At 27.9% G+C, this 13,221-nt stretch overlaps 1 long non-coding RNA gene and 1 other non-coding gene across 2 annotated transcripts; both read right to left on the reverse strand.

The window, feature by feature from the left end:
- Positions 1-8,425: 8,425 nt before the first annotated feature.
- LOC124888192 lies at positions 8,426-8,575 on the reverse strand. Its single transcript, XR_007046323.1, has one exon. It is a non-coding gene; the product is annotated as a U4 spliceosomal RNA (small nuclear RNA).
- A 1,950-nt stretch (positions 8,576-10,525) lies between these two features.
- LOC107844795 lies at positions 10,526-12,625 on the reverse strand. Its single transcript, XR_001666577.2, has 4 exons — positions 12,538-12,625; positions 11,883-11,920; positions 11,183-11,236; positions 10,526-10,917 (listed from the first exon to the last, which is right to left on the reverse strand). It is a non-coding gene; the product is annotated as an uncharacterized LOC107844795 (long non-coding RNA).
- Between the last annotated feature and the right edge of the window lie 596 nt (positions 12,626-13,221).

Raw genomic sequence — 13,221 nt, forward strand, 5'->3', positions numbered from 1 at the left:
TGCTAGAAGATAGACTAAGAAGGAAAATGGGTCAAAACCCATTGATGAGGTCACTAAGAGACTTAAAAAGTCTCGATTTTTATTATTGTCTTCTTTTTATTTATTCGTTTAGTAATTTATTTATTTATTTATTCATTCATTTGGGCCTCAAAGCCAAAGTTTTATTTTAATACAGTGAGGCGGATTTTGGGCCTCAAAGGTCCGAAAACTAGCTTAGGACATGTTGTGGGCCGAAAGCCCAATATTTAGATTAGTAAAGGGGCAAGTAGGCCAAAAGCCCAATTAGATTAGGACATAGTCTATTGATTTGGACCCAATAGCCTAAATCTTTTATTTTCTCTCCTTCCCCTTTTACATGCTTTGTTATTAATTTATTTTAGACTTAGTTAAAATCCCTACTAAGTCGTCCAAATCTATTTTATACAAGTCTTTTTCCAAAATCAATTACTTTTCAACAATCAATCTTTCTTTCTTTTTGAAGTTAGTCAAAAGATATTTTCAAATAGTCCGGATAACCGCAAGTTAGCGGATACTCTTGGTGCCTTAACAATCTTCCAAGAGCATTAATAGGAACCGCTCTTCAAAGTTAAATGATTTATTTTGTTTTGGATCGTTTAAGTAACTTTCAAAGGTTCTCTTAATTCCTTTTCAAATAAATAAGTGGCGACTCTCAAAAGTCAAAATTTTCGCAAAACAAGTTCAGCTGCCCAAACTCCCACAAACTTTACTTTTAAGCTTCCACACTATTTTAAAATTTAACTCTCAAGAGAAAAAATAAAAAATAAGCAAAATAGGCCAAAAAGGAGAAAAGTCTACTATATATATCAGAAAATCTGCTATAATAGCAGTTTTTTTCTTTGTAAAGTTCAATCCGCACTTCGATATATACAAATAAACTACACAACCCAACTAAATTCGGCGTTCCAAACGCGTTGGTAAATTTGGATTTTCGAAAAAAATATCATTTTCATAAAGTTGACCCCTGAAATTTTAAATCGCAATTTTTCAAATCGAGGATCGAAATGAGATTTAAATGCCGTAAAATCACACCAAACATACTAACACCCTTAAATCGATATTTTGGATCTGCTGGCGAAGTCGGATTTTTCATCCAAGGTCATTTCGATCAAATTTGAGTCCCACATTCATATTTTGTAAATTTCCAACTTTCCGATCAATAGGTCGAAATGAGCTCGGGTGCACCGGGACCCGAACCAAAGGTTCACCTAGCCTAAAATTGATATTTCAAAGCTACTGGCGCAGCCCGTTTGGCCATCTATATCATGGATCAAAAGATATCTCCATAAGTCTAAAATAAAGCTCTCGAAGCCTTTAAAAAACACAATATCGCATAAATGGTATCAAAATGCATCAAAAATCATACCAATCACTCCCACACCCCAGAAATACCATAATACAACTACAAAGAGGGGGTAAAATGATCAAATCACATAAAATCACAAATTTCACATATTTCATCAATTTTTTTAGATCGTTACATTTTTGAACTAGAAGGTTCTCCTTTATTAAAAGATAAATCCAGAAATCTCGAAGAGTTTGAGCGAAAATGAGCTCATATTTATGTCTTGTAAAATTGTGAAGAATTTTAATCATTTATATTATGTGTTTCTTTATGACATTCACTAATTTAACATATAATTTTTCACTTGGCTTCATTTTCTATTTTTTCTAATGAACACTTATTTGTATGATAGTGAGTATGAACAGAATAATAACAACATGAATTTTGATAATTAATTTTATCACCGAGTAAGTTTTTATTAAATTTCTTATTCAATTAATTATACTTATTTATGATGATTAATTTATTTATTGATTATCTACATAGATTGTATAAATGCGCAAAGAAGAAAATCCACTTGCAAATAGCGAATTATATTGTTTGCCTAGAGATTCTCTTGATGGGGTTAAGGGTTCAAGGGATATGAAATAAATGATTTTAGGTTTCATATCAAACTACTCAAGGAAAAGAGAAAGATGCAAAATAGTGATATTTCAGTAACAGAGGTAGCTACTGATTAAAATATTAATTATTATGATGTTCTAATCGAAATAGTAGAACTTCAATATGTTGAATGTAAATATATTATTTTATTTTAATGTAATTGGTGGAATGTTGATCACATCAAAAAAGTAGTGATGATAGATAAACATAATTTTATTAGTGTTAACACCAAACAAAAACTAGCAATAAATAAATTATTTCTGCGTGCATCTCAAGTAAATTCAGTGTGTTATGTCAACGACAATCTTCATCCAAATTGATTAATTGTTCTAAAAGATCATTTTTCCTATTTTATTTGAGGCTTTATAAATTGGAGAAGAAAAGATCTTAAAGTTATCAACACTGATATTACCTTAGCTGATGATATCATTGAAAGCATTGAATCAAACTAAAAATTAATGATAAAGCTTTGTTATTGTAAATATTTTGATAGTCTTATTTGCATATTTCTTATACTCAATTAATGTTAATAATTTTACTTATTTTTAAAAAATAATTTTTATTATAAAGCAGTTTTGAAACACACAAAAGATACAACACAAGAGATGAAAGTCAATTATATACTCTCTCATAAGGGGTGCACTAATGCAGTGTGAACAAACTCCGAAAAATTAATATACAGTAATACAGTTACAGAAAATAATATATTGAGTTATTCCGATTGAATATGAATTAGTATTCATTAGTGTTGAGTTGACAATATTATTAATTGGATTGAATTGAAATATTATCATCTATCATGTGTATTTTGTTAAAAGAAATTGCTAGTTAGAGATTTTTTCAATTCTTTTGTGTCTTTTTTATTTGCTTTCATGAATTATTTTATTAATTTTTTTATATGAATAAATTGATTATCAATAGTGAAAGAAATAAAACAATCACACTATGAACATATAATATGAAGTAGTTTTGAAACACACAAGAGATATAACACAGAAAATGAAAAATAATTATACACTTTTTCACAGAAAATTGTATTAACTCCATCTAACTTTATTTTTTTTTTATTTATGGGTCTTATTTATGACTATTTTTGTCCATCCTTTGTTCTGCAGTAACAGAAAATTAGAATAGACCTAACAATGAAATAATTTAACTTAAGTTTATTATATACTTTGTTAAAGAAGTTGAATGTCATTATCACAATATTACTGACATTATAATATAAGAAAAAATATTCATACTGCTCAATTCAATCTTTTCTCAATCTTGTTATTTTCTATGATATTTAATGAGAAACTTTTATAATATAGTCACACAAACAAAACACAGATAATGTTCATGTGTCTGTATCATTTTTTTCTTTGTGTATATTTTTTTCTTTGAACTCTATTCGTAGGATTATACTAGATATATGTTGTTGTACTGATCAAGATATTCTTAAATTCTAACACCAATTTTTTTTTACCCCACGCATTAGATTTTGGATCATGTTAGCACATAATAGAAATTACAGAGATTTTTGTCATGAAACTTATTAATCCTACCTTAGAATTTTCACAATTTCTCTCAAAATCTCTAGTGTATTCAATATAAGAAAATGGTGATCCATTCGTGTAATCGTATCTAGTGATTTTAATCTGATTTTTTTTATGATTTGGATACTTTTTTTTAACCTTCAATTGATGTAACTAATTAATTCACTCTAGAAATTGATTTTCTTGAAATTTTCATCTTTCATCAATTTCAATTGTTCAAAAATATTATACAACAAAAGATTTTTAAGAAATACACCACAAACTCGGATATGTCATTTATTCTTTTCATCTTGAATATATAAAAAATCACACCCTCGACCTATTGACATTAAATTTTGAATATATCTTTAAATATTAGCTCTTAAAATGTGCTACCTGTATCTGCATAATAAGATTAAATTAATAATTTTTACGGTAAAACGTGAAAGATAGCTTTGTAAAATAAAAGGGTACATGTAAAAGTTAGGCCCAAGAAAAAAATGCTCCTCTTTGAATGACTTTTGAGCTTCTTCCAATGATCTAAACACATAATGGAGGTATTCGATTTAATCAAATATAAAAATTGAGTACAAATACAAAATTAAAGAGAATCTATCAAAGAGACAAAAGAAGAAACATACACATATTTATCTGTGATAGATCGTAGAAAGCCACTCAAATTAAAGTTGTTTTTTCATCATTAAAGAAAACTCCAGAAGCTCAATGTTGAAATAATATTGGGTTGAAGAAAGAAAATGAGAGTGATCTTGTCATAGATGAAACTGCGGGAAAGTGTAGATTTGATAAAAGATGTCTTAGGTCATTGATCAGATGCATAAGGGCGAAAATTCTTGTTGACGGCACATGAACTAGATCAGTTAGACTTTTGATGTAAATGTAAGTAGATTCAATTTTCAAAAGTCAAGAGAAAAGATCACTATAGTGTTAGAGCTTGTTGATTAACCTTTTTTACACCAATTCGTGTAGCTAATGGAGTAGAAGAAAGAAAGAAGATTTGTTCTCAAAAAAATCGATCGGACCTTCAATGGTTGATGGCTCTGTCAAGACCTTTTCTATTCTTCTAGATCATTCTAGCCAATGATGATAAATCAGCTTTCCATTTTTAAGTTCTACACTTATTTTCTACATTATCTTTTATTGTGTTGCCTTTGTTTTGCTTGGATAATAAAATGGGGTTGAAACCCAATCTTTAATTAAAAATAAAATTTATCATGATTATAAAAATGCATACATTTCTATAACTATAAAAAATTGTTATAATTTCATTAATATACACTATTAATATGGTACTACTTAGAGTGTAAGAAAAAATATATTTAATATGAATAAAAGATTAGTATTATAACAACAAATTTTAAATCGTGGTTAAAAATAGTAATTACTAGTTATGAAATTTTATAACAACAACAATTTTGTAGCTATGTCATTTTGTCATGACAAATAGTTAGAGCTATTAAAAGTAATCTATTGCCGCAAATTTTCTCACTTGAAGAAAAAATATTTATTTAGCCACAAATTTTGTTTCAAATAATTTATTGTGGTTAAAATATTATTATTAGTATAGTAAATTTTAATTCGTGGCAAAAATGAATAATTAGCTATAAAAGTTTTATAACAAAAAATCTATGGCTATTTTGTTTGACTATTGCCACAATTTTTATAACTTGAAGAAAAATTATTAAATTTAGCTACAATAGTTTGTTTTAAATCATTAATTGTGTCTAAAAGGGCTATAGATATTTTTATCGCGTGGCAAAAAATTATAATTAGCCAAAACTTTATTGTAACTATAAAATTATAGCTATTTAGATAATTATTGTCATGATCTTTAGCAATTATAGTAAAAATGAAGATTTAAAACATATTTGGATTGACTTATTTTAGGTATTTTTAAGGTAAAATAGGTTTTAAACAGTTTGTAATATTTGGGTAAAATAAAAACGTACTTTTAATAAAAAAAATACTTTTAAGCATTTATTTTTAAGCCAAAATAACAAAAATAAGTCAAAAGCCATAAGTTAGAAATCTTAACTTGTGATGTTTGACTTATAAGCTATAAGTCATAAGCCCATCCAGACAGGCTCTTGGCTTTATCAATTTGATTTTTATGGCTATGAAATTTTATGAATTTATAGATAGCCACAAAATTTAATTTTTTTGGCTATAACTAGGTAATAGCTATGATTTTTAAATTCGTAGCTTAGATTTCATAGGTATAAATAATATATATATATATATATATATATTGTAGTGATTGCACCTAACAACTTTCGTATGTGGTGCGCCTCAAATTGATCTTTTACCTTCAAAAATATTATCCTTAATTGAGTACGATATTACTTGGTGCAACATGTTTATTTATTAACTAGCCAAGTGTATGTGTTTTGTACGTGTGTTTTGCCTTAATTAATAATATATTTTTTTTATAAAAAACATCAATTATTTGTGAGGAGAAAAACAAATAAAATACACAAATACACACACAAACACGCACATATTGAACTCCATAATTTGCACAAGAATACATCTATAAAAGAAAATCTAGAAGAGATAAGTGTGCTGGTGAAACATAAAAGGATATGATACCACCAAAAGAATTAAGCAATATAGAATATGTGATAAGATACCTGCTTACATTTTAGAAGAAATAAATAGTAGATAGCACTATTTAGATGAAGAATATTGTTGATGAGAAACATAAAGTCTTTCAATTTCTCAAGTTAACAAAGTAATCAACTAATGTAACGATAACTTGAACGACCAGATCATATGTAGAAAACAACCCAAACATTACAATCAACACAAAATATGAAGCATATTTTCATTAGTTGCCCTTATTTATAGGAAGAGATTCTCAATGGGTTTGTTTTGCTTCGATTTTGATGAAAATAATTCTTGTCTGAGCGAAAATTTTAACCCTAAGAATGACTTGAATGAAAACAAATAAGATATATATACACACACACACACACACACACACACACACATACACACACGTTCAATTCTATTATATTGATAAAAACAATAAAGAAATTGAGGGTTAAAAGTTAAGCATCCACAATCTGGACATCAACCGAATCAAGTTAGATGAACATGTCACATTATTTTAAATACATGAGTTTGAAACATACGTCTTTTATTTTATTAAGTTGTAAATAATTTTTTTTCATGCAATAGAAGGCTAGAAAATCCTAATGAATGCAAGAAGAAAAATCTAATTAATCATCAATCAAAATCAAAATAAAAATAAAAATAAAACATAGAGGTAGAAGAATCATAAGTATGTTTCTATAAAATTTATCAAAAATACTATTTAAATAGAATTGTAAATATTTTTTTTATATAAGGTAAAATTCTAATTGATGTAAAAGTGTTAAAAATTATCAATTTTTTCTTGAATCTAATAATTTTTTTCTTTCCATGCGTATTTTTTTTAAAGAAAATATATTTGCTTCCTAAAATTTTTACCTTAAAAAATGGTGGGGCTCTTGTTTTAGCATGCGTATTTTTTTAAAAAATATAAAATTTTGATTTTTAAATTATTTTTTCCTTTCCTTGATAGATTTATCCCTATAAAGTTGTAGGACTACAAACCAAAAATTTTTGCACATTAATTTAATTCCTTTTAAAGATTTTACCATAAATAGTTTAACGTGCATCTTAATAGAATTCTATTTTAGGAGTATTTTTTTAATTGATCAAAGAAAAATATTAATTAATTTTTTTTCTATATATTTTTGGAGTCCTATTTATTTTAGGAGTCTAGTTAATATAATAAAAATAATTAAATAATAAATTAAAGAAAATCGTGAAAAGATAATTTTATCTAAAAGACAGTTTTTTAATGAAGGTCAAAAAGTTCAAATCACTTTTCTACGGCCTTCACACTTTTAATATATTATAGATTATAGATATAGATTATAAATATAGATATAGATTTATTTTAGGTCCCTAAGAAACATACCGTATTATTAACTAGTCATAGTACATGTAGCGTAGTTTGGATTAGTTGAACCGTATCGAAGTGCAACAATGTTGCAGTAGTTTATCTGCAACTCTATTTTGCTCCTGACAATGTATCTTGTTTGTTGATTATAAACGTTATTCCTAATACTTCCGTCAGTAGAATTTCTCCCATAGAAAGAAAGAGATTGATTTAACAAAGTGAAACCATATGAACAACACCTGGAAATATTTTCTTCTCCGCTATTAATCATGTTATGAATAGTATTACAAACGACAAAACATATTACTTAATTTAGTAAAAGGATGGGACATGTGGAAACCCTTTAAATATGGAATTGATCTATGAATCAAATTATAAATGATAGTAACAATTCAAATTTAGGGTGGCAAACAACTAGAAGCACCGAATTAGATTTTTAAAGTGATACCAATTAATAAGGCAAGTAGTGGGATAGATAGGATTTTTTGAACTCTAATCTGATGTCACGATTCGAGTCATGGTTATGAAAAAACTCCTATTTCCTATTAGGGCCTAGAGAGTACTTATTTTATAAATGACAAAATTAAATTAATCGAGATTCTAATATAGATATCATAGAAAATGAAACCAAAAAGAATGTCGTGATATTATCATCTTCTTCTTCTTCTTTTTGTTTTGGAAATTCCTAGAGAAACCAACAATAGCTAGCGTTTGGATTTGCACTGGATAAATTTGCTCTTATAGAATAGTTAGCAAATTACACAAAAAAAATGTAAACCACATTAGATAAGTCCAGCTCGATTGAGAAAGAAACCAACTTGGGGACATCGTTGTTGTGATATCTTCATCACTTCAAAGTTTATGATTTTTTCAAAAAAGAGTAGCCCACAAGCCGTCCTTTGTATCTTAATGCAACAACTGTACTTACAACAATGCCGTACTACTTCTAGTTTTTTTCTTTTTCTTTTTTTTTAGGGCTCTACCTTAAGGAGGAGCCCTTTCAAAATTCTCAACGGCCTAGGCAGAACCCAGGCCAATGAGGGGTATGGAAATAGTTTTCAACCAGCAATAGACGTGCCTCGGTTGGAACCTCACTAGCTACGTCATTGCCCCAAGCGCAAAGATGCCGTACTACTTCTAGGCTCGACACATAAATCTCTTTATGGATACTTAGGTGTCGTTTGGTTTACGGTTTGGATGTAAATAATCTCGAGATAAAATAATAATTCTGGGATAAAAATTTATTTCACTTGTTTGGTTGTCAATATTTGGGATAAATTATCCCGGAACTAATAATTAGTCCCGGGATAAGTTATCCATAGATATGGTGGGATTATTATCCCATGTTAAGTTATCCTTGGAATAAAATTAGAATAAGACACAATTGCCCTCCAAATTATTTTTAGATTTTATACACACACACACACACACACACACATATATATATATATATATGTATATTTTTAGATTTTATACACACACACATATATATGTATATATATATATATATGTACATGTATTACTTTATTTATTTTAATAAAATATAAGGTATTTTTATAAAATTATGGACAAGTTACTAAAGTATGTTGACATTCGCTTTCTAACTTAATACATGCTTAATTATTAAATAAAAAAATAATTTTATATTTAGCTAAAAATATTTGAAAATTTAATTTTTTAAAAAATATAATTTGACTCTCCAAATATTAATGATACTAAATAATAAAAAATGAGAGTCATTCTTTTTCACAATTTTTTATGATGATTTTTTTAACAAAAAATGAGATTATCAATATTTTATGGAATTTAAAACAAAATAAGTAATTTAACAAGAAATATAGAGATTCATACACATTTAAGAAATATTTTATTTATGAATATATTATACGTTAAATTTATTTGAATAATTATTATTTTTATTTATATATTTTAATTTCTCTAAAAATAATAAAAATGTCGACTCCATTGTTGAATTACATATTTTAAATTAAATATTTTTTAATCACTTAAAAATTGATATTTTATATAACAATTAAAATGAATTTTAATATTCTATATTATATGAGTGATATATATTTAAATGAAGTGACATAAACAATAAATCATCTTTTACTTTAATAAACTTAAATTGAAAATTTTTATTTCAAACTAAATAAGATGTAGTAAAATTTTTTTTAAATACACATGACATAATCATGGGAAGGCACACACAAAAGAATTAAAGCTAAATAAGATGAAAGTTTTATTTTAAAATACACACGATATAATTATGGAAATGCACACACACAAAAAATAAGCTAAATAAGATGAAAGTTTTATTTTTAAGAATACATATTTACAACTTGAAATGAAATATATAAGTTAAATAAGATGGAAGGCATTTTGATAAACAATTAATTTATTCCTAGAAATTATACCATGCATATTACTTTGAATACAACAAACCAAACACTCAATAAAAAATAATCCCAGCAAAACTAATCCCAGTATAACTTATCCCATCACGACTTATCCCCGCATAACTAATCCTGGTATAACTTGTTTTCAAACCAAACGACCCCTTAATGTACCTATAAATTCATAACCTCCCTATTCTTTTTTTTTCATTTAGTTTGGTGTTCAATATTTATGTTCTAGTCCAATAAAACTTAAATTCGTTTTATATGATTCATTTTAGAAGGGTGACACTCTTAACAAATGTTATTCTTTTCAAGACTAGAGGTGCGAGGCCCGTGTCAGCACGGGCCCAACAATAGAATTTATGTTCGATTAAGAAGTTTGAGTAGTGGGGAGAGGCGAACACATACACACATTTATATATATACATATATATGTAAACATTAAGGAGCCATATTTTGCAAAATAGTACTATACATATTATTTACATAGATACAAAAAGAGAGTTGATGCATCCTCATGTTGAGCTCTGCAAATGTATGACTGGGACTTGTTGTATGAAAGAATACAATACATTATATTTAAAATTTTTTGAATAGACGTTAAATTAACTGAAATAGGCGATTACTAACTTAGAGAAATTAATTAGTCAAATTAGCAAAGAATTCAACAGTTCTGGTAGATATCGCGACAAAAAAGATGGATTAACAACTATTGCTATCTAGATTCACTATCTTATATAGAATAAAACCACTTTCTATTACAACCCCTCATGTAGACACAACATCACATGCCAACACTAATGGTGTAAATACCCTCTTAACTCTCCCATGTTCTTCTCAGCATACGTATAGAATTGAACCATGGGATATTGCAACTCAAGAACAAAAAAGCCCTCAAAATAAGCTGTGGCATCACAGTACAACATCACAGTGATTCTCATGATAAATTTACAAGCCATTATTTAATTTGAAGATTAATAATTCATCAATTTTTGGTCTTTCTTACATAGCTACATACACTGGTCTTCTATGTAAGCCCTGAACTGGTCTTGTATTTGCTTAAAATTCCTGTCAAAAACATACAAAGATACTATGAATAAAGACGTCTTGGCACACGAAGCATCCCATGTTAATAGAATTCGCAAAAGGGTCACATTCTAAAAATTATGAGTAAAGACGGCATGGTGCACAAAGCATCCCACATTAGTAGAATTCACGAAAGAGTTACATGTGACTTATAGATAACACGAAGATAATTTCACCATTGCTCCAAGACATCCTTCAATCCGAATATTTTGCTTAAATAAAAAACGGAGTTACTTATGATACTTACATCAAGAAGAGCACTCCTCAATGCCATCATTTGTTCCACGAAAATATTCCTCGCCTAAATTAGTCAATAAATAATATAGTAGTCAGTACAATACAAATTAATATATCTTCTCCCTTTTTTCATTTTATAATTTCCATATATAAAGTACTTGTGTTGAGAAAGGCATCGTGATACACTAAAGTTTCTGCTATGTGCAAGAACCACTAAGACTTGGACTATCAAGAATTTATTGTACGTAACTTCATTTTATATTTCAGCATGCATATTCAAAATTAAGTGCTGATTTTTGTTTATTGATCTTTCTGCTATTCGTTTGTCCATATCAATAAAATAGCAAGAACCCGTGTTTGATTTGAAAATCAAATTTCAATTATGGGTCCTGTTTTTATAAACAAAATATCAGGATTAGCTTTACTTGAACAAGATTAGGGATAAGGGGATACGCTCAAAGCTTAGAAGACAAAATATGTAGTTTTCCTTACTAAACTGTATTGACACTTGGACTCTAACGACATTCAGTTGTTTACACTTCTACACATGAATGCAATGCTTATTCTTGCTATCAGATTTTAACCTTTTATAATAACAGCTCATTATCCCATAAAATTATAAAAAAGATTCTAAGAAGGAAAACAGAGAACAAAGATTAACTATTAATAGCTTAGTAGGAGTATTTTAGCACATTAACAACAACTTTTACCATAGAGTTGGGACTTGAATTGTTCCTCCCACAACTGCCTGCAGCAAATAAAGAATCAGCACCCAAATGATCAAATTAAGTCAACAACCCCAAAAACTCATCAAAATCTCATTTTTCAAAAGCTCCTAACAAAATCTAAAAATTCATACCAGGCAAATCCTCTAGCTCACACTTGTATACGTCCACTTGTATACGTCAGTCTCAGTAATAACATCAAGATAAATCACGCGCCGCCAGATCTTCTTCTTCTAGTATTGTAGAGCAAGCTTCCTTCTATGAAATATGAACCCATCAACGACTGTATAACACCAAAGCTATAACTAATGATTTTCTCTTATTCTTATTTATTCAAAAATTTAAGAAATTCTGTTCATTTACTATTGTAAAAAGGGGGAAAACTGCTAGTGCTAACTTTTTTTGTCGAATTTATTGCTCTGCAATTAGAAAATAAAAGTCACAACTTTTTGAACTAACAAATGGGTAATTTTTTATATATTTTTTAATTTTTTCACTTCAAATTTATGGATTGGGTCATCTTCCGTTAGAAATTCTTGATCAAGAAGAGCAATCCAAAGCACAATATAAAAATATCACCCAGAATACAAAAGATAGTAGCCAAAATGAAAGATGGTATGATTTTGTTACAGAAACATACCTCAGAATAGCAGAAGAGTTCTCATCTTATTGATATACCAAGAGAGGAGAAAGATAGGAACAAACTTTTTGGTAGATAAATCGTAACGATAGAGGTGCACTAATAAAAATAGTAGAAAAGATAAAACAAACTTTTTGGTAGATAAATCTCAATAATAGAAGGGCAACGTGTCTAATAAAAATAGCATAAAGACACGTAATTAAAATTAATGGAGTGCAATCAGATTAATGAAGTTCATTGACTAAAATGTCCTCGGGTCGAAACCTCAATGATAGAGGTGCAACGTGTCTAATAAAAATAGCAGAAAGACACGTAATTAAAATTAATGGAGTGCAATCAACTTAATGAAGTTAATTGACTAAAATGCCCTTTGGTCAAAACCAGCTTTTCTATAATATAGAAAAGTTCGAACACAGGACCTATAGTTAAGGATGAAACTACTCCAAATTATTCTACCATAATTCATGTTGATAAAGAAAAACAACTTAAATAAAATATACTTAACTATATTATAATGAAATTAAGGTGTAACTGATCTAGAGATGTGCATCGATCGATTCGGTTCAACTTTGTGCATTATAGGTTCGATTTATTGATTTTTGATTTGTAAACACGCTAAATCGATAACCGAATGAATAATATATTCCTTATCAATTTCTGATTAATCGATTTTTCACCTTTATC

The sequence above is a fragment of the Capsicum annuum genome, chromosome 10 (assembly GCF_002878395.1).
Source record: "Capsicum annuum cultivar UCD-10X-F1 chromosome 10, UCD10Xv1.1, whole genome shotgun sequence".
In the NCBI taxonomy this organism is placed as follows: Eukaryota; Viridiplantae; Streptophyta; class Magnoliopsida; order Solanales; family Solanaceae; genus Capsicum; species Capsicum annuum.